The following is a 26497-nucleotide window of genomic DNA, read 5'->3' on the forward strand; positions in this document are numbered from 1 at the left end:
GTTTCTAAAATTCTCAGAAAAACTCCTTTTGTAAACATTTTACAAAAACATCAAAAAATTAGTTTCAATCTTTGATTTCTTGTAAAAACTTTAGGATTTTATTTTAAAAAATACAAAAAAATAGAAAGATAACTCAAAAACCAAAAATTTGGAAAATTTTTGAGAAAAACAAAAGATTTTGAGCCTTTTGAAAACAATTTTGCTAAAAACCTCGGGAGCCCCCCCCCCCCCTCTTTGTAAAATCTTAAAAATCAAAGGGGCTCCTCGGTAAAATCTTCTCTTTTAGGGTTTTGTTAAAATCCTTCGTAAGAAAAACGAGAAACCCTGCTGCATCTTCTTCTCACCAAAACCCTTCCCTAAACCCTTCATCTCCAAAACCTCCATCGCGCCCCTATCCCCCCGTCGATCCCTAACCGCTCGGCCCTTCTCGAAGCACCTTCCCTCCCTTTAAAAAGATCACTCGAGGGAACCCTAAGGGCACCGCCTTCACCCCCGCACCCCTCCATGTTTTGATCTTTATCTTCTTTTCCATCTCTTCTTCCTTGATTCCCCTTTTAGCTTCTTCTCTCCCCGATCGAGCGAAGAGGAAAGCCCTCCCTACAGCAGAACCAGCTTCATATACGCAGGGATCTCCATAATAATAAAAGGAGGGCTCACTCCTTCCTGTTCCTGGAATGCAGGGCAATCAACAAAGTAAAGAGAAGACTCTTCCCAGCCAAACAAGCCCCGGTAAGTAGTCATCCTCTCTCCCTCTCTTTTCTATAAAATTTCCATTTATGGCACCTTTTTTTTCTTTTTCTTTGTTCTTCTTTGATTGGTCTTCTATCGATTCACCCTGAGCATAATTCGTAGGATCGCCCTGCATATAGCAGGGTCGTCCTACGTATTGCGACACTATCGGAATGTTCATTCCAACATCTTCTTTTAATTATTTATTTACTTTTCTTTATATTTATTCGTTTATCAATTTTTTTTTTGGTTTATAGTTAAACATCTATGATCAGTATTTCCTCTGTTATTATTTTCTTTTCATTTTTCTTTGGGTCAAATGGTTGGATTACATAAAACACCCTTGTGATCTGCACCTGTACCCCTAAGCAGCCGGTTTCATTATTAGCACCAGATGCTAAAATCACATTGCAGTGGGTTTACATCTGCAATCGTCTTACAGGTAATCAGTAATGCTCCCTAATAACATCACAATTTCACCCAAAAGGTCTCTCAACCAAGTCATTATCGCTGATTTCATAGCATTATTCCCTCTGTTGCTATGTAACTGCTTTGTGCATCGTATTTCACCCTGCATCTCCACTTTTTTTTATTTGGTTTCGATAATTACTGTTTCCCAAGAAAAACTTTGATCGATGTTTGTTACAATTTGATCAATGCTTGTTGTTTGAGTCTGATCAATCGTCAGAAATTCTGAGTGATCAAGCTACAGAAATCTGAGTATGATCGATGCCCCGATTATTTTCCAACAATCGATCATCAGGAATCCAGCAGCTGTTTAAAATTTCAATCGATGGGGCTAGTGTTCGTGACTACTTGAAACTAATGTGTTGTTTACGATCAATCATTCCAATAGTGAAAATATCTGAAGCCTGGTAGAGCGTGCCTGTTGTTTGAAATCCCAGTGGACTCTAACCTATTGTTTACTTTTTTTTTGGTGAACACTGATTCGATCAAACATCTGAATCCAAGGTAAATGTCACGATCTATTGATTTCTGCATCAGTGATTACCATTTTTTTTGGGCCAGTTTTGATCTCGAAGCTGATCAAAACCTTTTCGTCAACTGTGATCGATTTCTGAATGTTGTGTTGTTAATCGATTTCTGAGTCCTGTTAATTGACTTTTAAGTATTTACAATGATCTCTAATTATAAGGGCACTCTTGATAAAGAGAAAGCCCATGATCCAGTTCATTGGATGGATTAAGAGAATTAATTGTCCAAAGGCATTTCTGGGCTGAAGAAGTCTACAGTGACCCTGCTCGTGCTTCAGGCTTGAAACAGGCCATTGCAAGTTTCTCGCAATTCTGAAAATCAGGTAACGTAGTGTGACATGGAGACATTTAATGAACCAAAGCACATCCACCCCATTAATCATTCTGGTTACTTGTGAGAGGCCCTATCATTATCCTCCCTAACAGAGTAAGGAACCTTTTCAAAACCTGCATACTTATTGTGGTATCTCTGTTAATTTCAGCAAGGAGACTGTCATATTCTCTTAGCTAACCTTAAAAGTTCTGATTGAGATATGACGGGTGGTGCATCTGCTGAAGAATTATCTAGAAATTTAGTTTGTAGATGGGCGTTGGTACAGTTTGAGAGATGAAGTTGCAGGAATTGATAAAGAAAGGAGACTGATTTGCTAATACAAAGACCAACTCCTGAAGCTAATCAATGGAGTGAACTCATTTGAGAATCCATCGTTGCAGAGCGATTACAGTAAGTTAAGTCTTGAAAAATCTGTTATATACCATTTCCTATGTCTTTTTTTTTATGTACATAACATGTTAAGTTTATAGTAGCATACCTAATTACTTATGCAGAATCTTAGCATTATTGTTTTTTTCCTTCTTTTTTTTTTTTCCTTGCTCTGGTTGCATTTTATGTGCTGTTAAAATTCATCATCAGCCATTCCAGCACACTCCCTACATATCTTCACTACACAGCATAAATGTATGTTTTTTATATCCACACCCCATATACAGTATCACCTGTTAATGGCCACCATTCACCCACTTGTGGCAATACACCACATTCATCATTTTTCAGTATGCCTCCATTGTTGAATAACCATGCTGCTTTCTAAGGCATTTGCTAACTGAGTATTTTTCAATTTTGTATATTAGAAATGTATTTGAATTCGCTAGCCATTGAATATTTTCTATCTGTAGGTTAGCAATACATTCACATTTACTAATTGTTGAATCTCTCCAATTTGCATGTTAGCAAAGCATTTGCTTTTGCTAGTCACTGAGTGTTTTCCAGTTTGGGTATTGGTAATACCTTTTTGCTAACCACTGTGTATTTCACGTTCTGCCCCTGTTGTGTCTGCATAACATTCATGATTCCTTTTATCTCTGTTGTAGCATCATGTATCATTTTATCTCTGTTTCACCACTTCTTGTGCCTTGTTACAGAAGCATAAGTTAGATCATGTCATCATTCTCATGTTCCTGCTGCTTCCCCCTGTGTATTCCAGCCATCAACCTTACTTCCCCTACCATGCACCATCATGCTGTTACTATTTGCAGCAGCACCAACACCATCTGACATTGGTTGCCACTCACTATCTCCACCAGCATATGACATTGTATTATATACACCCTCCCCCTGTTCATACATGTTCACAGATATGTTGGCAATACATATCATCATTTAACACTTTCTTTATCTTTGCGCCAACAACACAGTAGCACTCTGTAAATACACAACACCTAACATCTTCATACCTTAGGATTACAACATATCACCTGTGGTCTGGTAACATCATTTGCCCAGCACAATTTCCATTCTTAGTACTCACTGCACTATTATCCTCTTGCATTACCTCACAACCTCTAGGCTCCCAGCTTAGACGGTTACCATTTATCTTAAAACATCATTATAGCTCATTTCCTGCCGTCCACTTTTCCAAAGTTCAATATGTCATAATCCATGTAGGTGACATCTTTGATTGACAATGCAACCTTATATTATTTCTGAATAATAAGTTCATGTGCATTGTAACTTCATTCTCCTTTCTAAATATCTTCCATAAACATGATTAACACTTGTGCTTTTTCATCATCTTTGTCAAGGATTAACCCAGTTGTTTTGCAGGGAATATGGAAAATATATCATTACTTGGGGTTGTATATTTGATTTTGCCCATTGTAATAGTTAGATTGGAATAAGTATTTACCTTTCCTGCTTTAGGTAGAATGGATGAGCATTGTAAATATCATTGAATTACTTGTTGTTCATACATTTTTTTTCCTTTATTTCTCAAATTCTCACAATGGTGGAACACGAATGACACGTGCACCATTTCATAAAAGGTAAGTTAATTCTAAGTTGATGATTTACACCAACGGCCATAGTCGGGGGTAAACAAGACTTAGTATTTTTATCTTTTATGAAATAATACTGGATCCACACTGGATCCTCTTTCAAAAAAACATCATATTCTTCAAATATTTCACCTTTTATCAGAGTTTAACTTAGAATTAATTCAATATATATACCAATGGCCATAGTCAGGGTATATTGAGAGTTAATTCCATTTTAAACTCTATAAAAGCACAAAATATGCTTCATTCTTCACCTGAGTTTAAATATAGATTATTATATGATACATTCAATGACCATAGTCAAGGATGTATTATATTTTCAATCTTATTTCAATTCATGTAAAGAATGAAATACAATTTTCAAAATCTAATTTCAAAATTTAAATTCATTCATCATTTAGGGTAGAACTGCATCATACTTTCAAAACTTCCTTTTTAAAATTCCAAGTGTTTCTTCTTCTTCATCAGATCTTATTCAAATCCAATTCTATCTCACTTCAAGATTCAAGAATTCAATTTCAAAGACCAATTTGACTTTTAAATTTCAAAATCATTTCATATTCAAAACTTCAAATTTTCAACTCAAATCAAAATCCAAATTCAAAGTTCAATTTAACTTTGAAGTTATCTTTTGATTTCAAAATCAAGTTCATCCCCTTAGCTTCAATCAAGGTTTAGATTTGAATCTCAAGTTTAAAATTTGGGTTTCTAAAACCCAGATCCATCTTTAAAAGTCCTATTTGGACTTCTCAAAACCCAAATCCAAAGTCCAATCCTAGTCTCAAACTTGGATCCAGATTTCCAAGTATAAACTCCACTCCATTTTAGACCTCCAATTACAGATCTAAAATCCATTTAGGATCCAGATCCTTATTCTACCTTTGGATCTCAGATTCAGATCCAAAATTCCAAATTCTTAGGATCCAGATCCTCATTCTACCTTGGATCTTAGATTCAGATCCAAAATTCCATTTTAGGATCCAGAACTCAATCCTACATTGGATCTCAGACTTCATATCCAAACCTACCTTAGGATCCAGAATTCATTCCCATTTCGAATCTCAGATCCAGATCCACAAACCTATCTTAGGATCCAGAATTCATTCCCACTTTCGAATCTCAGATCCAAAAATCCATTCTTTAGGATCTAGAACCCAATTCTACTTTGGATCTCGGACTTCAGATCCAAAATTCCATTTTCCAAACTTTTTCCTTGGATCTCAACTTCAGATCCAATTCCATTTAGGATCCAGAGTCCAACCCTATCTTGGATCTCAGATTTCAGATCCAAATACCATCTTGGATTCCAAATTCTGAATCCAATTCCATTCAAAATTCCAAATCCGAATCCCACTTTAAATTTCAAAACCAATTCCATTTCTTTCTAGATTTCAAATCAAGTTCCCATCCTAAAATTCAAACTTCAACTTTGAGTTCTATTCAGAATCCAGACCTTGGATTCAGATTTCATCTTGAAATTCTAACTTTTAAATCAATTCTATTTCTCAATTTTATTCAGATTTCCCAATTCATCTTTCCTTCTGATTTAATTCCATTTTCATTTCTATTCTGATTCAAAGTCCATTTATAAAATTCCTTTCTTCTTCTTTTATCTCAAAGCTTCAAAATCATTTTCCAAAATCCAGACTTATTTTCTCAAGCTCCTGATTATTCTAAAAACTTAGAACTTTAATCTTAAGTTCTAAGTTAGAAAACATTTCTTCACTTTATCAGATTCACTTGGGATTTCTTCAAAACATTTTTTTTCAAAAAGAGCATACATCTTCGCATTTGCACAAGCATGATTCATTGTGCATTTTAGACTTAGGATAAATACTTAGATAAATTCTTTGCAAAGCAAAAGGCATAAAATTCGACCCTTTGTTTGATTACCCCTGGTAAAGGCGCCAGGAACGGTCGAACCTCGTACCAATGAACGGATCCCGTCTCCCAGTTTTCCCGCAAATATTTTAAAACGGAAGCGAGTTATTTCAAATATTTTAAAATTAAGGTCAAGTGAGACCCGCAAAAGAATTCCTCTTCTCTTCTCTTCTTTCTTTTTCTCTTCTCTCTCTTTCTTTCCGTTCTTTTATCTTTTCTCCCTTCAAAAAGGAGGAAAATAAGAGGTTGGAAAGGAAAAGAGAAGGAAGAGAGAGAATAGTACGAGAGGAAAAATTTTGCGATGATCACACAAAGCAATCTGCCTTTCGTGCAACATCAATCGGAATTCTCCAATACCTATATCTAATTTCTTGTTTTGTTTCTTCTTGTAGTTTTGAAGTTTGTTAATCCATAGTCAATTGTTCATTCCTTTCCTTTTAGTACTTGCTCATGGCCATGGCAATCGCCTTGCCCACTCGTCATTTCGTTTATATAGCAAAAGTTTTGTTCTATCACAAAACACCAGCGGTGGGATCGGCCTGCATACAGCAGGCTCGACCCATCCGTTGCTACGGTGATAGGATGTTTGATTCCAATACTTGTCTTCCCACCCTTTACAAGACATTTTGATTTTCCCTTAATTCTTTACATGTTCTGCGTAACCTGCTGGCTAGTATTACATCAGTATTGTTCTTAGATTGGTATGAAGCATTTTCGTTATCACCGATTCCTTTTCACTTTCAATCCAAGTCTAATGCACGTCAGATTACCATGTTCCCATTTTCGATTGGTGCTTGTTTATGCTTCCATCATCATCCGATCTGACCTCCCTTGGCAATAAAAGAAGAATACTAGCCAAGCCCCCTTTTAAATTGGTGGCTTATATCGGCTTGCCATCTGAATGCATAGTACCAGCACCTGATTTGTTCATAGATAGGTGAATTGTCCTCTCTTCTTTCTCGTTATCATTGTCCACGTTCCTTGTGTTTTCTTCTTTAAAGTTATTTCATTAATAATGTTTTGCTGTTTATAAAGTTTTGATCCATCGTTGCCTCTGTGCTATCCTTTTCTCTGTAAGCTTGTTCGTTCCCCGTTCCAATCTTCCATTTTTCTTCTTTTTTTTTTTATCTACTCACCGGTATCACTCTGGCATCCCTTTGTCAAATCCAACCAATTAGGTAGTTTTATCTATTTATTGGATATATGTTGATAGCATCATTGGGTATTGTCCAGCTCTTTTCCATCAACCTCATGTGTTGGCTTCCTCTGTTTAACGTCATCTTGTTAATTTACAACATTGTGCTTCACCTGTTGATCCATTGAGATCATAATTACATTATTTCCTGTGTGCATCTGCAATCTCCCTTTTAGTTGTCTGTTTAGAATGTTAATGTCAAGTGACCAGGCCAAAAGCAAACTATCATCGCTGGTGCCAGCTCAATTCAGTTATACCTTGAAGTAAGTTACAGACAATTACGGGGTGGCCTCCCATCCAATGCTCTTGAGGATATTTAGCATCTTCTCCTTGAAAGTCAGTGGGCGAGACCATTAGCCATCTTGGAAAAATCGTGGTTAATCAAGAGATGAGCTGACGAGAATCAATCTGGTTGGGACTAACGGCTCGACTACAGGAGAGGTAGGCTCATCACCTCCATTTCATCATGTTTTGTTCTGGTTATATGTGATTCCATCAGTTTCTAGGATTTTTTTTATTTACCAAGTTATCTTTCAGTATTTGCTTGTCCTTTATCTAGAGCATTTTTTTTTTTTTGATGTTAGAAAATTATATTCGCATTGAGAAAGAAATTGCTGGATTTATGTTTGCTTTTGTTCTGAATTGCCCAATTTTGTTGGAACCAACTGCTCAACTACAGTTTGATACGACTGTTTAGAGTGGTAACTCGATTTATTGCAAAGTGTTGATCCAGCCTCAAGTTGTGAGTTCATATAAATGTCCTGCCCATATGTAATATCATCTCCAAACATGCTCAGTAATTTATCGGATTCAGTCATTTGACTCTCTTACTAAGTGAACATATGAATCGCTTTGCCACGGTCAAGTATGGTTCATCCTTTGGATATATAAAGACCACTTTAATTGGCTGTAGAGTTATCTTGATTCACTGTGAATTGTCTCAAGACTTTCTGAAAATCAGTTTGCAGTACAATGTGTAACTACCATGGGAAATATTTTTGGAGAAATCCATTTGCTACTCGACCATGTGATGCTGTAAGTAATCGTTTGGTCTGATTAATCCATTAAAGTCGAGTTGCTAATAGATTTGTTTTGCAGGTCCAACCTGCCACTCCATATCCAAGCTTGTGGGATCAATTTATTACCCATTTTCTGTGTTGAGCCTGTAAAACTGATATCAGTTTTGTTCCTCAAGTATATGCTGCGTGGGTTCGAATCACCAAAGTCTGGCAAGGAACCAAGACTCTAAAAAACCAAATACTCAGAGGCTTTTGATTATGGTGACAATGATGATATAGGAGAGATATCAGGTGACTAAGGTATGGAATCTTGCTACATCGACATCTATTTCTATCTGGCTCTGATATGTGCCTGCCTACATTTCAGAATCTCAATAAAGGTGCTTACATTTAGAAATTTTTTTGGATTAGCATGTTCATTTGAAGCAACAGGAAGTTATAGATGGCCAATTTCCTGGATACACATGACCAATAACTTATTTATCAGTTTTGTTCCTCTTAGTATAAGGCAGCCTAGTTCTGGATGAATAGTCTGATTCTGGATGAACTGTAAAATAGTCTGATTCTGGATGAACTGTAAAATATGAATAAGGCAACCTAGTTCTGAATGATCGAACTTAGTATATTTTTTTTTTACCCACTGCGTCACCAACCCTGCCACACACAGGCTGATTGGAGCGTTACAATTCATCAACAACAGCTTGACACTACAAGAGATCAGTTTGTTGCAATATTTAACAGTCGTTGCTATCAATCATTAAAAATTCTAATCTATATGTTGGTGTAATGAGTAATTCCATATTATTCAAAAGATAGTTGAATGTTAAAGGATGGAATCAGATTCTATGTGTTTTCCTTGGAGCTATCACAAGCTCATATCCCCCCCTTTCAGTAACATCCACAAGTCCCCATTTGCACCATTATCAGCTGCAACATGTCTTTCACCCTTCCTGTTTATTTTCAACCATTGTATACCCTGTTGTGTGCCTGTTTTCACTTATTTCCAGTTGTCCACCTTATAATCTCTACACTCCACAGCACATATTACCCATTGTTTGCATATTATCATATCCTGCATTTACCTTGTTTTAGTAAGCATCTAATGTATATTATCATCTCTCACTTGCTGCACTTGTAATTTACAAACACACACCAACATTCAGCATCCTCATTTAGGCATAGTATGTAGGTACCAGGTGTACATAGATGTTATATTTTCATCCTCCTATCAATTCATGTATAGCACCTAGCATATCCCATGTATATTTCCTTAATTAGTTCACGGATGGCATTCCAATCCTTTGTATACATCCTCTATTTAGAGTAGGCATAATCATGTATATCGCTAACCTGTTTTTGCAGGTATGCATGACAAATAATGCTTCCTTTCCAAGTTTAGAAATTTTTAGATTTCAATTCAAATTCCAAGTTGTAATAGCTAGAGGTAATGAGAATTTACATTTCCTGTCTTAGATAGAATGGATGAGCATTATAAACATTATGAATTGCTTGTTTTCATACATTTTTGCCTTTATTTCTCAAAATTCTCACAATGGTGAAACACGAATGGCACGTGCACCATTTTGTAAGAGGTAAATTAATCCTAAGTTGATGATTTACATCAACGACCATAGTCGGGATGTAAACAAGACTTAGCATTTTTATCTTTTACGAAATAACATTGGATCCACATGGGATCCGTTTTCAAAATTCATCATATTTTCCTTAAATATTCTCTTCTTTTATCAGAACTTAACTTAAAATTAACTCAAAATATATACCAATGGCCATAGTCAGGGTATATTGAGGGTTCATTTCATTTTAAATTCTATAAAAGCACCAAAATGTATTTCATTCTTCTCTTGAATTTAAGTATAGATTATTATATAATACATTCAATGACCATAGTCAGGGATGTATTATATCTTCATTCTTGTTTCAATTCATTTAAAGAATGGAATAGCTTTTCAAAAATCCAAATTCAAATTCTTCAAATTCATTCATCATTTAGGATAGAACTGCATCATGTCTTCAAAAGTTTCTTTTCCAAAATCCAAGTGATGGAAACATCTTCTTCAATCTATCTTCAATCCTTATCAAATTTGATTCATCCTTTCATTTTTCAAAATTCTATTTTATTTTTCAAATCTCAACGTTCAATTTAACTTTGAGATTTCAAAGTCATTTTTGTATTCAAATTCAAATCAGATTTCAAAGTTCAATTTGACTCTGAAATTCCAAATTCATTTTATATTCAAAACCCTAATCAAACTCAAAGTTCAATTTTAGCTTTGAGACTCTTGATTCATCTTCTAAATTCCAAATTCAAAAATTCAAGGTCTAATTTGACCTTGAAGTTCGTTTGTATATTCAAATTCTAAATTTCATTTTTCAAGTTCAATTTAAACTTGGAAGTTCTTGATTCATCTTCTGAATATAACTCCAAATCCATTTTAGGATCCAGGATTCAACACTCATATTGGATCTCAGACTTCAGATCCAATTTCCTTATAGGATCCAGAATCCTATTTCACCTTGGATCTCAGACTTCATATCCAAATCCATTTAGAATCCAGAACCAAATTCTACTTTGGATCTTAGACTTCAGATCCAAATCCATTTTAGGATCCAGAGTCCAACTCTACATTGGATCTCAGACTTCAGATCCAAATCCATCTTAGGATCCAGAACCCAATTCTACATCGGATCTCGGATCCCAGATCTTAAGTCCATTTTAAGATCCAATTCAATTTCAAAATCTAGATTTCAAATCCAAGTCAATTTCCACATCTCATCTGAACCCCCCTTAAATCCATTTCTATTCTTAAATGCCATTTTGATTTTCTCAGTCCATTCCGAATTTCAAACTTCAAAAATCCAAATTCAATTCCATCTCAAGTATTCATTTCCTTTCCTAAATTCAAATTCAAATTCAAAGTCCATTTTTGACTTTAAAACTTCATTTCCTTTCATTTCAAAGCTTCAAGTCATTCTTTCTCATTTATTCTTCCAATCCTGATTTACTTCAAAAACTTAGAACTCCTCTGATCTATCTCAAGTTCTAAGTTAGATTAAATCATTTCTTCACTCCTTTACCAAGTTCATCTCAGAATAACTTGGAAATTCTCAAAAACATCTTTTCAAAAGAGCATACATTTTTTGCATTGTACAAGCATGATTCTTTGTTCATTTAGAGTTAGAATAAATTCTTAGATAATATTTAGGCAAAGAAAAAGGCATAGATTCGATCCTTGGTTCGATTACCCCTGGTAAAGGTGCTAGGAACGGTCGAACCTCGTACCGACGAGCGAATCCCGTCTCTCCATTTTCCCGCAATATTTTCAAAAACGGAGGCGAGTTAAATTTCTAAATATTTTTCAAATTAAGGTCAAGTGAAAACCTCGCAAAAGAGTTCCTCTTCTTCTTTTTCTCTTTTCTCTTCTCTCTCTCTTTTTTTGTTTTTCTCCCTTCAAAAAGGAGGGAAATAGAGGTTAGAAAAGGGAAAGAGAAGGAAGAGAGAGAAACCAACAAGAGAAAAGGAAAAATTTTGCGATGATCACAACTGTCTTTTCTCAAATCCGCTTTATTTCCCTATTCAAAACCTCGACCTGCCCACTGGTCTGCAGATGATAAGGCGTGGTGAATCTATGATTGACAGAATACCTTCTCAAAAGAGAAGCTATCTGTACATTACTGAAATGCTTACCACCATCACTTATCATCGCACGTGGCACACCAAAATGACTGAAAATATCGTGCTTAATGAACTTAAGCACCACTCTATGATCATTGGTCTTGGTCACCACAACCTCAACCCATTTGGACACATAATCTACCACCACTAAAATGTACAAATTACCGAATGGTGGCGGAAATGGGCCCATGAAATCTATGCCCCAAACATCAAAAATCTCAACGATCAAAATCGGGAGCAAGGGCATCATGTCCCTCTTGGACATGTTCCTTGTCTGTTGACATCTAAGACATTTTCTGCAGAACTCATGCGAATCTCTATGGAGTGTGGGCCAAAAAAATCTAGACTACAAAACCTTTGCAGCTGTCTTCCTACTGCTGAAATGCCCTCCACAGGCTAATGAATGAGAAAAACTAAGGATGGATTCATACTCCTCCTTCGGAACGTATCTTTTAATGATCTGGTCGACATAATATTTGAACAGCTCTGGTTCATCCCAATAATAATGCCTCACCGGAGATAAGAATCACTCTCGCTCATTCTTACTCCAACGCTCAGGGATCTGCCTCGATACCAGATAGTTCACTATATCCACAAACCAGGGTAACTGTGATGTTCTGACTGTCATGATCTGCTCGAGGAAAGAATCACTGATCGGTCTCTGATCCTGCGTGGTCTCCATGATCAGTCTAGACAGATGGTCTGCTACTACATTCTCACTTCCCTTCTTATCTCGAATCTCGAGATCAAACTCCAGTAGTAACAGAACCCAGCGAATGAGTCTCGGTTTGGTGTCTTTCTTGCTTAGAAGATACTTCAATGCAGCATGATCAGAATAGACAACCACCTTGAAACCGAGAAGATAGGACCTAAACTTGTCCAAAGCAAATACTACTGCAAGTAGCTCCTTCTCTGTCGTGGTGTAATTCATCTGAGCATCGGACAGAGTTCTACTTGCGTAGTATATCACATAGGGTTTCTTTTCAATCCGTTGTCCTAGAATGGCCCCTATAGCATAGTCAGAAGCATCACACTTAATCTCGAATGGAAACGCTCAATCCGGAGGTCTCAAAATGGGCGCAGTAATCAAGGCCTCTTTGAGTATCTCAAAAACCTTCATGCAATCATCACTGAAATCAAAGGGATGATCCTTCTCCAATAAAGTACAAAGCGATCGAGAGATCTTGTTGAAATCTTTAATAAACCGCCTATAAAATCTGACATGCCCTAAAAATGACTGAATCTGCCTCACAGTGGTAGGTGGAGTCAATCGAGAAATGGATTCCACCTTCGCTCTATCAACCTCAATATCGCTCCTGGACACAATCCCCTCTTGGACCATAAAGTGGCTCTTTTCCCAACTCAGAACAAGGTTTGTCTCCGTACACCTACTTAGTACTCGAGTAAGTTTCTAGAGGCAATCCTCAAATGAAGATCCATAAACAGAAAAATCGTCCATAAAGACTTCCATGACATCATCCACCATGTCAGAGAAGATAGCTAACATGCACCTCTGAAAGGTTGTCGGGGCATTGTAGAGCCCAAACGGCATACGTCTACATGCGAAGGTGCCATAAGGACAGGTAAATGTAGTCTTCTCCTGGTTGTCAGGATAGACAACTACTTGATTATATCCTGAATATTCATCTAAGAAACAATAGTAGCTCTGTTTTGCGAGTCTCTTCAAGATCTGATCAATGAATGACAACGAGAAGTGATCTTTTCGTGTGGCCATATTCAACTTCCTATAATCAATGCAGACTCGCCACCCTGTGGTGGTCCTCATTAGAATTCTTTCTCCCTTCTCATTCTCCACAACAGTGAGTCCTGATTTCTTCGGCACAACCTGAATAGGATTGACCCACCGGCTAACAAAAATGGGGTAAACAATCCTAGCATCCAACCACTTCACTACCTCATTCTTCACCACTTCTTTCATGTTGGGATTTAATCTTCTCTGCATATCCCACATTGGTTTGACTTCTTCATCACAATGAATTTTGTGCATGCAGAATGAAGGATCAATCCCCTTCAAATCAGCCAATCGTTGCCTTGTGATCTCATAAAATATCAAGCAATCTCTGCTCCTGCTCCTCAGTGAGCAGTGACGAGATAATCACAGGCAGAGTCTCACCAACTCCGAGATATGCATACTTGAGTGAATCCGATAAGGGTTTCAGCTCAAGTTTCGGAGGAGACTCTATCGAGGATTTGGCGGGGGTCTCCGCAAGTGGTGGGAGCGGCTCAATGCCAGCTCTCTAAGGAGGTAATTCTGACGACACTACAGACACATTTACACTAACTATACAACTATCCTTCCTTGTATGATACAACTCTAATGAATCCTCTGTCATGTACAAGTCTGGATGTGCTTCTACTAAATCCTGTGCAATATCTACCTGGAAGCAGTCCATATCTCCCACTAGACCCATCGCGGCATTGAAAATGTTCAACTTGACTTTTCTATTGCCGAATGATAGATCCATAGCTCCGGTTCTACAATTTATACATGCATTGGCAGTCGCCAAGAATGGTCTGCCCAAAATGATCAGAGTTTGATGCTGGCTATCCACTCCTTCCATATCGAGGATGATGAAATCGACTGGAAAATAGAAATCATCCACCTTAACTAGCATGTCTTCTAAGGCACCTCTCGGTACCTTGACATAATGATCTACCAGCTAAAGTGTAATAGGAGTCGATCTCATTTCTCCTAGCCCAAAGGAATCATAGAAATATCCGAACAGAATGTTCACGCTTGCTCCAAGATCGAGCAAAGCGCGTTCTATCCGAATGTTCCCTATGGTACATGCAATGATAGGGGCTCCAGGGTCCTTGAGCTTTAGTGGCGTCTGATGCTGAATCACTGAACTCACCTGCTCAGTCAGATGGACCCTGCTAGGAACTTTTACTATAGATTTCCTCTTTTGTGTACATAGTTCCTTCAAAAATTTGGCATACGCCAGCACCTGCTGAATGACATCAAGCAAAGGCAGGTTGATCTACACATGCTTGAAGATGTCAAGCATGTCTTGGATCTTCGTGCCTTGCTTTCCTCTAAATCCGGGAGATTCTAGTGCTTTGGGATAGGGTGGTTTGGGGATATACATCGGGGGGTCCTCCTCTTTGTGAGAAGGCTCACTCCTATCCTGCTTATGAACTGGGGTGATGGATGATGATGGTGACTTAGCCGAAGAAGATGAAATACTGGCATCTGAGTCATCTGTCCTCTCTCTACTATCTCTGCTCTCGACGTGATACTCACGTCCACTCCTCAGGGGTATAATAGATTTGGCCTGTTGCTGTGACTCAGTATGGTACAGGCCTCCCGTCATTTGATCATTTCCCTTCGGGTTCATGACTGCCTGACTCGGCAAACTACCCTCAGGTCTCCTACTGATAGCCTCTTCTAACTGTCCCATCTGTGACTCTAACTTCGCAATGGACTGCGTATGCGAACTCAAGATCTGGCTACACTTCTCGAAAGCGTTCTGACTAGAGGTTTTCACCTCTTGGAATGCTTGGAGAAGTCTCTCTTCGAAAGATGTCTATGGGGCAGACTCTTGTGAAATTGGAGGAAGAAATGAAGATGAAGTCTGAGGATAGCTCGACCTCTGGAATGTCTGAGTGAATGCTGACGGCCGAGCCGGCTGAGAAGATGTAGAAATCTGGGTGGAAGGCTGTGGATTCTTCCATGAAAAATTGAGGTGGTTACGCCAACCCAGATTATATGTAGGGGAATACGGATTGTTCTGGGGTCGAGCGTAACCCTGAGCAGCATGAACTTGTTCTTGCACAAATTCAGGGTACTGAGTTACCGAAGGGCACTCAATAATCACATGTGCTGGACTAGCACAGAGAGTGTACACCTGCTGAGTAGATGGTCCCGCGAGAAGCTGATCCAATTTCTGAGCAATCATGTCTACCTTGCACTGTAATGCAGTAGACAGACCAATCTCAAGGACACCACCTTTCTTCTAAATACTAGGTGTGGCTCTATCAGAATGAGAGCTAGAAGCATGATGGAGAGAATTTTTGGCCAAAGTATCAAACAGCCTCCATGCTTCATCTTCGCTCTTCAACATGAAGGTTCCTCCGCATGAAGAATCGATCATCTGACGATTCTTGTTAGATAATCCATCGTAAAAGCTCTGCACCAGCTGCCATCTCGGCACTTGATGATGGGGACACTTCCTAAGGAGATCCTTCATTCTTTCCAAGGTCTCATGAAATTGCTCACCATCTAGCTCTGAGAAGCTAGTGATGGCTCGCTTATACTAGTTTGTCCTACCGATGGGAAAGTATTTCCTAAGGAACTCCTGCTATAACTGATCCCACGACCCTATCTCTACTGAATCTAAGGACTTTAGCCAATACTTGGCCTTGTCCTTCAATGAAAATGGGAATAAGGTCAACCTTAATGCATCATCGTCGAAATTCTGTATCTTCACTGTAGAATAGATTTCGAGCAATTCATCTAAATGTCTGTAGGGATCTTCATGACTAAGGCCATAAAATGATGAAAGCATCTGAATAATGATGGCCTTAATCTCATAATGGGGCGCTCCTACATTGGGTCTCCGAATGCAGAATGCCTGAACATAGTCTGTGGGAGTAAAGTACTCTCTCAGAGCACGTGGAGGAACTGGAGATGGAGCTGGAGGATCCATATCGCCGACTGTTGTCGAACTTCAAGGAAAATGTAAAATTCTCTCTGGGTTGTCAACAAATGGATATAATGGGGTTCCTAAAGCTCTTTGCCCCTGCATACACTGGTACTAAGACTAGATGTAGGCAACCAACCTAAATCTAAATCTAAACTAAGTTAAATATTAAAATACAAATAACAATAATAAAGAACAACTACTAATATTCAGTTAACTATGTCAGAACTAACTAACTAAGTAAATGAAATAACAAATCAAAACTAGTCTAAATTACTGAAATAAACAATACAGGAAATCACAACTATGTTCTCTAAAACCCACCTGTCTAATCGCTCCTTGCAGAATGAATATTCAGTGAATGCTAGAAAAACAGTACGTGAATCCTATATGTACTAACTATGTTAAGCCTATATTTACTTACTAATCCTACTAACTAGAAAAATAAAAACAATTACTTAACTAATTAACTAACACAGATTAATAAACTGAAATTTAAGAAATAAAAGAATATATTCGCCGTTCCCCGACAACGATGCCAAAATTTGGTTGGGTTTTTGCAAATGATATTTTTAAACAATATTTTCAATGAAAACAAGTGAAAAATTGTCAACCAAAAGTAATAAACTCACTTTCCACAGAAGTGGCAAGTACGAGTCAAATCCACAGGGAACGGGAAATATCCAAATTACTTCTAAAAATTTCAATTTATTAATACACAAATCTGAGTCAACAATTACAATTCTAATAAAACTACAAAATAGAAACTAAAATTAACTAGAAAAGCAATTTAAAGTCTTCTTCTGCTCGCCAGAGGCAATTCTGTCCTTTCACTCAAATGTCACTTTTTCACTGTGGGCAAGATTAACTCTGTAGTCTTTAGTAGCTTTTCAACCTAAAACCAAGAAAAATAAAAAGTCAGTAAACAGTTATAACAAATAAATTCAACAATTAAACTAAACCTAATTCTACAAAAATTAACCAGCTCAAATTCTAATTAACACTAAAAAACAAATAAAATATTAAACTAACTTTACGAAATGGCTAATCTGTCCCTAATTATGTGGTTAATACAGATGCACTAGCTAAAATGCAGAAAAATGCAGAAAACTCATGAAAATCACTAAAACACTGAAATGACTAATTTACCCCTAACTAGTGCAAAAGTGACTTCTAATAGCATTTCGCAAACAGATTGGTTGAAGGAGAAAACAAAGTCCAAAAGTCCCAAAATTTCTTCTATTCTGTAACTAATAGATTCAAGAATCTGATAGTTTATATGGATTTGAAAAATTCTTTCTGGAACTTCAGATATAAGTGTTTTAAAATAAGGATAATTTTGGAAATCGCATGCCCCGAAATTGAGAAACCTGAAAAAGTTGTTTTCACAAAACGCTTAAAAACCAAACCAAATCAGCTCGAAATGAGATGAATTTTGGACTGCAAACAATCAACACGCCAATGAAGGGAATAAAGCAAAAATTCTTGAAAAACTCGAAAAATTTGCACATAAAATAATGAGTGCAAGACAGGGAAAAAATCAGTTTTCAAAATCAATGCACTATTCACTTTGGAAATCCACTTTTAGCACTAATAATGCAAATTAAATGCAAACACAATCCTAAATGCTGCTAAAAGACTGTCAAAAGAGAGAGAATGGATGCAATAAAAAAAAACTACATGAATATGGGACTGCAACACACGAATCAATGCTAGATGTAAACTAAATAACACGTCAAATGTAAACTATCCTAACTAAAGGTATAATACTAATTAAATTATCTAAAGGATTCAAATTAAATCAATCTACTACACTAATATAAACTAAGTGCTAGATTAGAAACACACAGTTAACATGCAAACTTAAAATAACATAAATTCAACTGAACGAATTAACTTAACTAACACAAGTACTATCTAGAGTTAACGAATAACTAGGGTCAACTAGGGAACTAAGGTTAGTGGAGGGTGCAGTTTAGGGTTTGACTTGGACTAAGTTCACGCCACCCTATGGACACACTAATTTGACTAAATTAATTACATAATAAGAAGGGTAACCTAAAACTTAAATACTAATTATTGAAAACCACCAATAAAAAGGAGCAAAATAAACTAGATTGGTTACACGTCTAGAGGGAATTAAATAAAAAACTAATTAACACCTACCTAAAATGGGAAATTAATTACTAACCTAAAGCTAATTCAACTTTACTAAAAAGGATTAAGGATAAAGTTAATCTAGGTTAATTTAGAAATGCGTAAATGGTCTTAGCAATGTTAAGAACGAAATTGGCAATGAAGCTATTCACCATAAATATCTTGTGAAATCAAATAGAAGGCTCCAAAATAGAAAACCGTCCAGCAAGAAGGTGGTCCCACACATTTTCAACTTGGCATTAAAAGCACTAGACAATTTTTGCAAATATTTCCCAAAGCTTTGAACACGTTTTTGGTTCTTTTAGAAAGAAAGGATAACCTTTAAATGCATTCCCAAAAATCGTGTGTAGACCTTTTAGAAAGTATTTAAACTCTAACTTTTGTTTCCAAAAATTTTAAAAGAAAGAAACCTTCTCTCTTGGCTGGATCATGAAAATCAAGGCTTGCCTCCCATGAAATTGGAGGAGTCCAAGCTTTCCAAACTCGTTTTTCAAACCTCAAGGACACTATTGACCCTTATCTAAAATGCAACCTTATCTAATTAATGAAATTACACTATTACTAATCTAATGAAACTAATACCTAAATAATGCAATGCAAGGTTAGAATAGGAAGGAAAACACGATTTTCTAAAAGACTAAATGAGATAATACCTAATTCAAGACTTACCTAAACAAACTTCAAAAATGTCTAAGACACTAACTCCTAATTCAATGAATCTAGACAACCTTGTTAACCTAGCTAATTCAAACCTAACTAAAGCTCCAGCTGGACCTCTAATGGCAGACGTCCAGCTGGAGAAGAAGACCTATTCTAACACCAAACACAAAAATCGATTTTAACTAAAACTATGAAAAATGCCAAAATTTGTATTTCTTTTTCTTTTGAAACAAACCATAAATGAAATTGAAAACAACTAATTATTAACTCAATCAACTGTAAAACTAATAGGACACGACCTACTAATATTGCAGCAAAAATAAATCTAATACTAAACTAAAACAAAGAAAAAATCATTAGACATAACACGACACACATTGGACAATCGATATGGCTTGACACGCATAAAGCACAAACGGAACCCACATAAATTTAAGCAACATAGGATCTGAAACTAATAAAAACCAAAATTTTGAATACAATTTACTACTAAACAATTTCAGAAAGCAGAAAAAATCACAAAATAGTAAAATCGGCTAGAATGGTCTAGCCGATGGAGACTAAGGAACCCCTATGAAACTCGACCAGAGTTTAACACGAAGGCAAACTAATGACAACCTGAAACTAAAGAAGATATAACCCTTTTTATACCATTTACTGCTAAGAAAATACAAAAACACAGAAAACTAATAAAACGATAACTTCGGCTAGAAGAGGTCTAGCCGATTTTGACTATTTGGCTAACTTGGTGTGTGATTCGAAGAATGCACCTAACCTAGACCCAAAAATGACTTTTAAAAACAAAAAACAAGATAAAATGATAGAGGTTTTGCTGTCAAATAACAATAAAAACAGAAAATGGGCTACAAGGTAGAAGAAAGGACTTTAGGTGGACTCAAATCTATCTAAAAGAACGGGGAAAGAGTAAGACCAACCTCCAGGGCGATCCGACGACTGTGGAGATGGAAAGAGCGAATTCAACCATTGGAAACGCACCTCATCATCTTCGTTGATGCTGGAATATCACTATAGAACTCTCCTTTGCAGCTGCACCACGTTTGAAGTCCACCGAGGATGGAAAATGAGCCAATTCTCGATCGGGTGGCTTAGAAGATCGAATGGAGGTAGAGCAGATCCTTCTTGTTGGAGTGTCTCGCACTTCAAAGCAAGAAAAAGTGTCTTCAACGTCTGCTACACCTGCAAAACAGAGCAAACACAATGAATATCCAACAAGGATGAGAAGAATTAAATGATAGATAAGAAAAAGGCACGAAAGAATGCTTGAATCTCAAGCAAAGCTTCGATCTCCAATAGGAATGGTGTGGAATGAGAGGGGAGAAGGGGGGCTGGAGCAAGATTCAGTTGAGGGGGCATGAATTCCAAGGAAAAAACATGTAGGGTTTGCTGAAAACTAATATTTATACTTTTGGTACTTTTCAAAAAAAGGTTTAAAATGAAAAATATTGCCCTGCGCCCCTTTTGGAGGGGGTTTCTGAAAACCTTTTCTAATTGGATATGGGTTCACACGTGTGGGTTGGATTTAAGCTTTTTAAACATTGATCCAAGGTCCAATACAACCTAATTGGGTCGGATATGGATTTGATTCACCTTGAAATCTGTGCCCGAACACTAAAATATCCATAACTCTCTTAATTTAACTCCGATTTTTCTGAAATTTGAACCAAAACCCCTTGATATCAAAATACATCTAATCATGGGTTTTAAACCTTAAAATCACCACAAAATGCATGAATAAATAAATAACATGATGTGCATTTCATACATTATCATGAGCCACAACATCTTTGGGGTCTAGACCCTTGACATTAATAAAAAATTGTTGCTCCAACGGATCTCCAGGCTGACCGGCTGGCTTGGGTAGTCCCATGATCTCTGAAAATTCATCCATCAACAGGGTCATCTCGCCCCACGGGAACCAGAATATGCAAGTGCGCAGATTCCACCGCTCTGCTAATGCATGAATCAGATTGCCGTTAACTGACAACTTTTCCACTGCGGATGCCATCCAACCCGCAATCGCTCAAGTGATCCGAAAACATACGAGAGAAGTTCTTGAACCAAGTATAGTACCATCGGGGAAAGAAAGGTTCGGTGCTGAGAGCTTGATGCTCTGGAAGACTTTGTCGTACCTCATAATAGATGTGACACTCGGGAAAGACAGAGTCGAGCTGACTGGATGTCATTGGACTGAAAGACAGGAAGACATGAATAAGGCTTAGGAAAAATACAAGAATTTTGAAAATTGCAGGCAGGATAAAATGGAAAGCTGGAAATTCGAAGTCCAGAGGAACAGAAGAATGAAAAATCACCTGGAATTTTGAAGAAAAAGTGGATAATTTGGAAAAATTGTCTAGGGTTTTTGAGAAAAAGGAGATATTTCACAAATTATAGAAAATGAGGTATTTTGGAAAATCGTCCAGTAATTTGGAAAAAATGAGAAAAATATAGGAAAATTAAAAAGAGAAATGAATACTATATATTCAATCACAAACCATTATGCACATACAACATTCTCTAAGTGACACCCCAAATTTTCACTCACCTTCCTGACATCTCCACCAATCATCACCTCTTGGTTCTCCGAGATCACTGAAGGACTAAATGGTCATTTTCTGAGTTGGACCTCACATAAAGTCCAAAATTCATTCTCAATTCTCAAAATCTCTCTATTTAGGCTCAGAAATATCTTCAACTGCAAATTTTCAAAATCCTATTCTCGACAAAAAGTTAGAATTTCCATTTCCTGAGTCGAAATGGTGTGGGACCCGCCTTGAACTAGCATCACACTCCGATTCTCAGGTATGTTTCTTATTTTCAAGCAGGGCCCACCCAGAGATGGCACCAATTTTGCAAATTCCTCTTTGTAATTTCTCAATGTTATTTATCTTATAAAATAGTTAGTGGGCCCACACACTGGTGGTGCCCCACTGGAGCTCCCTGCAGAAAAAAAAACAAACAAACAAAAATAAACTTATTTCAAAAGGATTTTTTTATCCGGCTGAGGTAGCACTACCCTAAAAACTCTCGTTTATTTTGTTTTACTATTTTATTTATTTTTTTATAACAATAGCTTTAGATGGCGCCCCGACCCAACTTTCCTAAAACATTTCATTTTACCTAAAATGAACCAAGATTTTTTTTAAGATAAGATTCGTTCCTTTTGAAAACGACGGATTTTCAAATCATTCAAATTTCAGTTTCAAGATTTTTCAAAAGTTGTAACGAAACCCCTAAAAGGAAGCTGCATTTTTTTTTTAAAAAAGGGGATCAAAAGCTTTAAAAAGAGGAGGTTTTGATGGAACAGGGGGGGGGGGGGGCTGGCCGATTGATTTCTTTACCTTTCTGTTCTTATCACAGGGAGTGTCTCTGCCGTGGAGTCTTTCCCCTTTGGGGATTTCGTTTTTTCAGTCCAGATTGCAAAGCTCCACGAGTAGAAGAAGATCAACCCCTCCATTGACTGTTGATCGTGAAGGTGGACTCACCTTTTCTTTCAGCCTCTCCATTGAAGCTCTTCTATGCCGCGAGGTTTTCCCCATTTGGGATGCCGTCCCTTCCATCCAGATTGCAGAAAAAACTCTAACTCTTGGCTGGTCGTGTGATAGAGACGTTCTTTTTGTTTTCTTTCAACCAGTTCAGAAGAGTATCGGCCCCTTTCTTGCTGGTAACAGGGGATCTACAAGTCCAATAGAAGAAGATCGACCATTACTTGCTGGTTACTGATTCATTGGGTGCAGGGGATCCACAAGGTAATGCGAGGCTATGATTCTCTCATCCTTTCATTATATTTTACTAAATAAAACTTTGTTGCAAATCTGATTAGATGGAGTTGATGTAAGATGATAAGCCCTCATTTCCAACATAATAAAGGGATTTAAAAGGGATAGTTGGGAGGTTTTTACATTCAGACTAAATGGATGAGACCGTTCATCCTGTTCATGAACCAAACTTCTCATTTCAGTAGCCAACATACATCCTGCCACGGTCATTAGCCATTTTTTTGTGCATTTTACATACAGAATATCTATTGCTGCATCCATTTTGTTTATCAACTTTTCGTATGTCTTTGCATATATCTTCTTTAGCATATGTATTTTATAACTGTCATATTGGTATGTACTAACCTCTTATCTGTTGTAGGTCTACTGTGGTTTTGCTCATCATTACCCCCTTTGTGCACATATATTCAACGTCTTATTACTGTAATTAATATTCTGTCGTTATGTAAACTCTATCTTAGTGATTATACATTAGCTGCTAAAGAGGGAAATCAGTTTCCCTTCACTATTTTTGAGTTTATCAGATGGGTTTTCATTGATATTATGATCACCAAATTGCTGTAAGACAAGAAGTCTAAAACCCAGTTGGATTCAATAAATTGGTACATTACTTGTATGTACAGTTCATTGGTAGGATGTTCATTAGCCACTTATGCGTCATTTGTTCCAGTTATTGTCATTCATGCCCATCTGCATTTTCATCTAGTGCTTCTCACTTGCATACAGTTCATTTTGTTATGTAATAATTTACTCTTTAGGTTTGCTTTCAGAACCAGCGTACCGATCCATCCATCATGACCTATCACAATTTCAGTTTCAGTTTGTTTTTTAGTCATCTGTATTAATTCTACTGCCTACAACCTTATCTTGATATTTATCTGTCATTTGTATATTATTGATAACATAGTACATCATTATATAAAGTGTTTTAGGAGTGCCTATTTCAGTCCTTAATAGTATACCCTGTTACTCTGTATCTGTATCTCATTGGTACATATTCAGCATCTCCTTATTGAACTAAGTATACCCTATATCATCATATTTCTCATAATAGACTGTTTATTCTTCATTACAGTATATATTTCATAGCCTCTTATTTATCTCTCAGTAATTTCCTTCCATTTATGTCAGCAGTGTTGTTTTTATAATACATCTATGCATATATCATTTGTAGCTTATCACTCCCATCAATATACTTTGGTTTTTGTATTATTGACTATACCATTTGTAAATCCTCACACTATCACCCTGCACAAATCACTTCTTCCCAAACATGTTTGTTCTTGCAAATTCGTGTTGTCTCTCACTATCACCTCTACATTCATATCCATGACATTTTACTATTTTGGCCTATTGTTATAGTGAATTGTATTACTTTGTACATAGCTAGTATTAGCAACACTTCAATTTTTTGTAAGATCACATTACTGTTTTGCATTAATTTTCTGCTACAGCAATTCCTCTTAATATGTTTATTTGTTGAACTGTCTATTGTCACAGCTATGTACCTTCAGCAGAAATTTTCTGTAGGTTATGATATATCAGTTTTTGCACAGTCATTTGCATTACGTACAACCTATTCATGGAGATGCTCTTCAAGAAGACATTCATTATATCCTAGTCATAGGTTGCCTCCTCCTCCACAGCTTGATATACTCCCCGTTTCATTCATGCATTCCACAACACATTGGCATATTCCTAGTTATATGAATTCCTGCATATCATTTCAACTTGCATTTCCTCCATTACATATGGAAATTCATTTATTATGCATATTTTTTCCATTATAAGCACATATATCTATATATCTATACACACACACACACACACACACACATATATATATATATATATATGGATCTCTTCATGTACATTTGTTTTCATATATAAGCATTTAGGTAGATATTTTCTCCTGTAAATACATCTCCATTACCACATCTCATTTAGCATAAATTTAAGCATTTAGAGATACATGTATATATTTCTCATTTAAGTTTAAGCATGGTACCTAGATATTATCATAGCCATTTCAGTCATGTTTTAGCCATTGTATTGTATATTCCAGTGTAGTTCAAGTGTAACTACTTAGGCATTGTCATTAATGTGAAATTTGCAAATCTCTCTTTTGTATGCCGTATTTCTCGTACTAATTCTCAGTTGCAGGGAATATCTGGAAGATGCTGATTCCTGGGTCCCATACATTTTTTTTCTTTTTTAGCTTTATGCCAGCAATGTAACAATCAAATGTAAACTTTGGAATAATATTTATTTTTTTTGCTTAGATTAAGATGCATCTCATATGGTTTGAGTTTCTACAATATCCTGATTATGTGATTCATGCATTTTATTTTAAAATCACTGTGGATGAACATGAATGGCACGTGCACCAACTCTTAGGGAGTTGATGAACTCGGTGGAGTCCATATTTATGGCCCTAGTTGGAATATGGACGAGACCCAGATTCAGCATTTTTCTACTAGTCACACAGAGCCTACACTCTTAGGCTATCTTCAAAATAGCACATCATATTCCCAATTTTGCAAAATATTGTGAATTAAATCAATTAAACTCTGAACATGTTCATGGCCACAGTCAGAATATGTGAAGAATTTACTTTGGCTTAATACACATTTTTCCAACAAATTTCTCAGAAAATCTTTTCGGATATCTTTTCCAAAGTGCATTCATACATTCAGATCATCCGCATCATGGCATCATCTGCTTTTCTCATGATTTTCTCAAGAAAATTTCACTCCATGAAAATCGATTCTTCAAGAAACTCTGAAAATTTTCGAAGTTGGATTTCCCAAGTCAAGTTTTCCCGTGATTTTCCCTAGAAAATGTTACTTTCTTAAGATTCATTTTCAAAAGGAATTTCTCATCTTCGATTTTTAAATATTTCAAAGTCAATATTCTCAGGATTTCAGTTTCCCGAGTTTTGATTTTCCTTCTCCAAAGAGTTTTCCAATGAATTTTAGTCATTTTCCAAAGAAAGTTTTCAAAGTTCGAATTTTCCTTGACGAATAGTTCCTCTCCAAGTCTTTTCTCAAGAATTCTCTCCATTTTCTCAGAACTTTCTCACATCCTCATAGACTTTCTGGTGATTTCCAAATCCTTTCATCTGAGTTTCCTGAGAGATTGATTTCCATCTTTTTTCTTAGAAATTCTTTTCAACTCCAAAGCATTTTCTGAGCATACATCATGTTTTTCAACCTACATTTTACAAAATTTCATAACACAATGCCTAAATTCTTTGTGCATCTAGGATAGAACACAATTTCGATGATTGGACTAAGTCCAGCACATTTTTGGTCCTTTGTTCGATTACCCCTGTTAAAGGCAGCAGGAATGGTCGAACCTCGTACCGACAGG

The sequence above is a fragment of the Nuphar pumila genome, chromosome 9, assembly GCF_984573655.1.
Source record: "Nuphar pumila chromosome 9, dmNupPumi1.hap1.1, whole genome shotgun sequence".
NCBI lineage: Eukaryota > Viridiplantae > Streptophyta > Magnoliopsida > Nymphaeales > Nymphaeaceae > Nuphar > Nuphar pumila.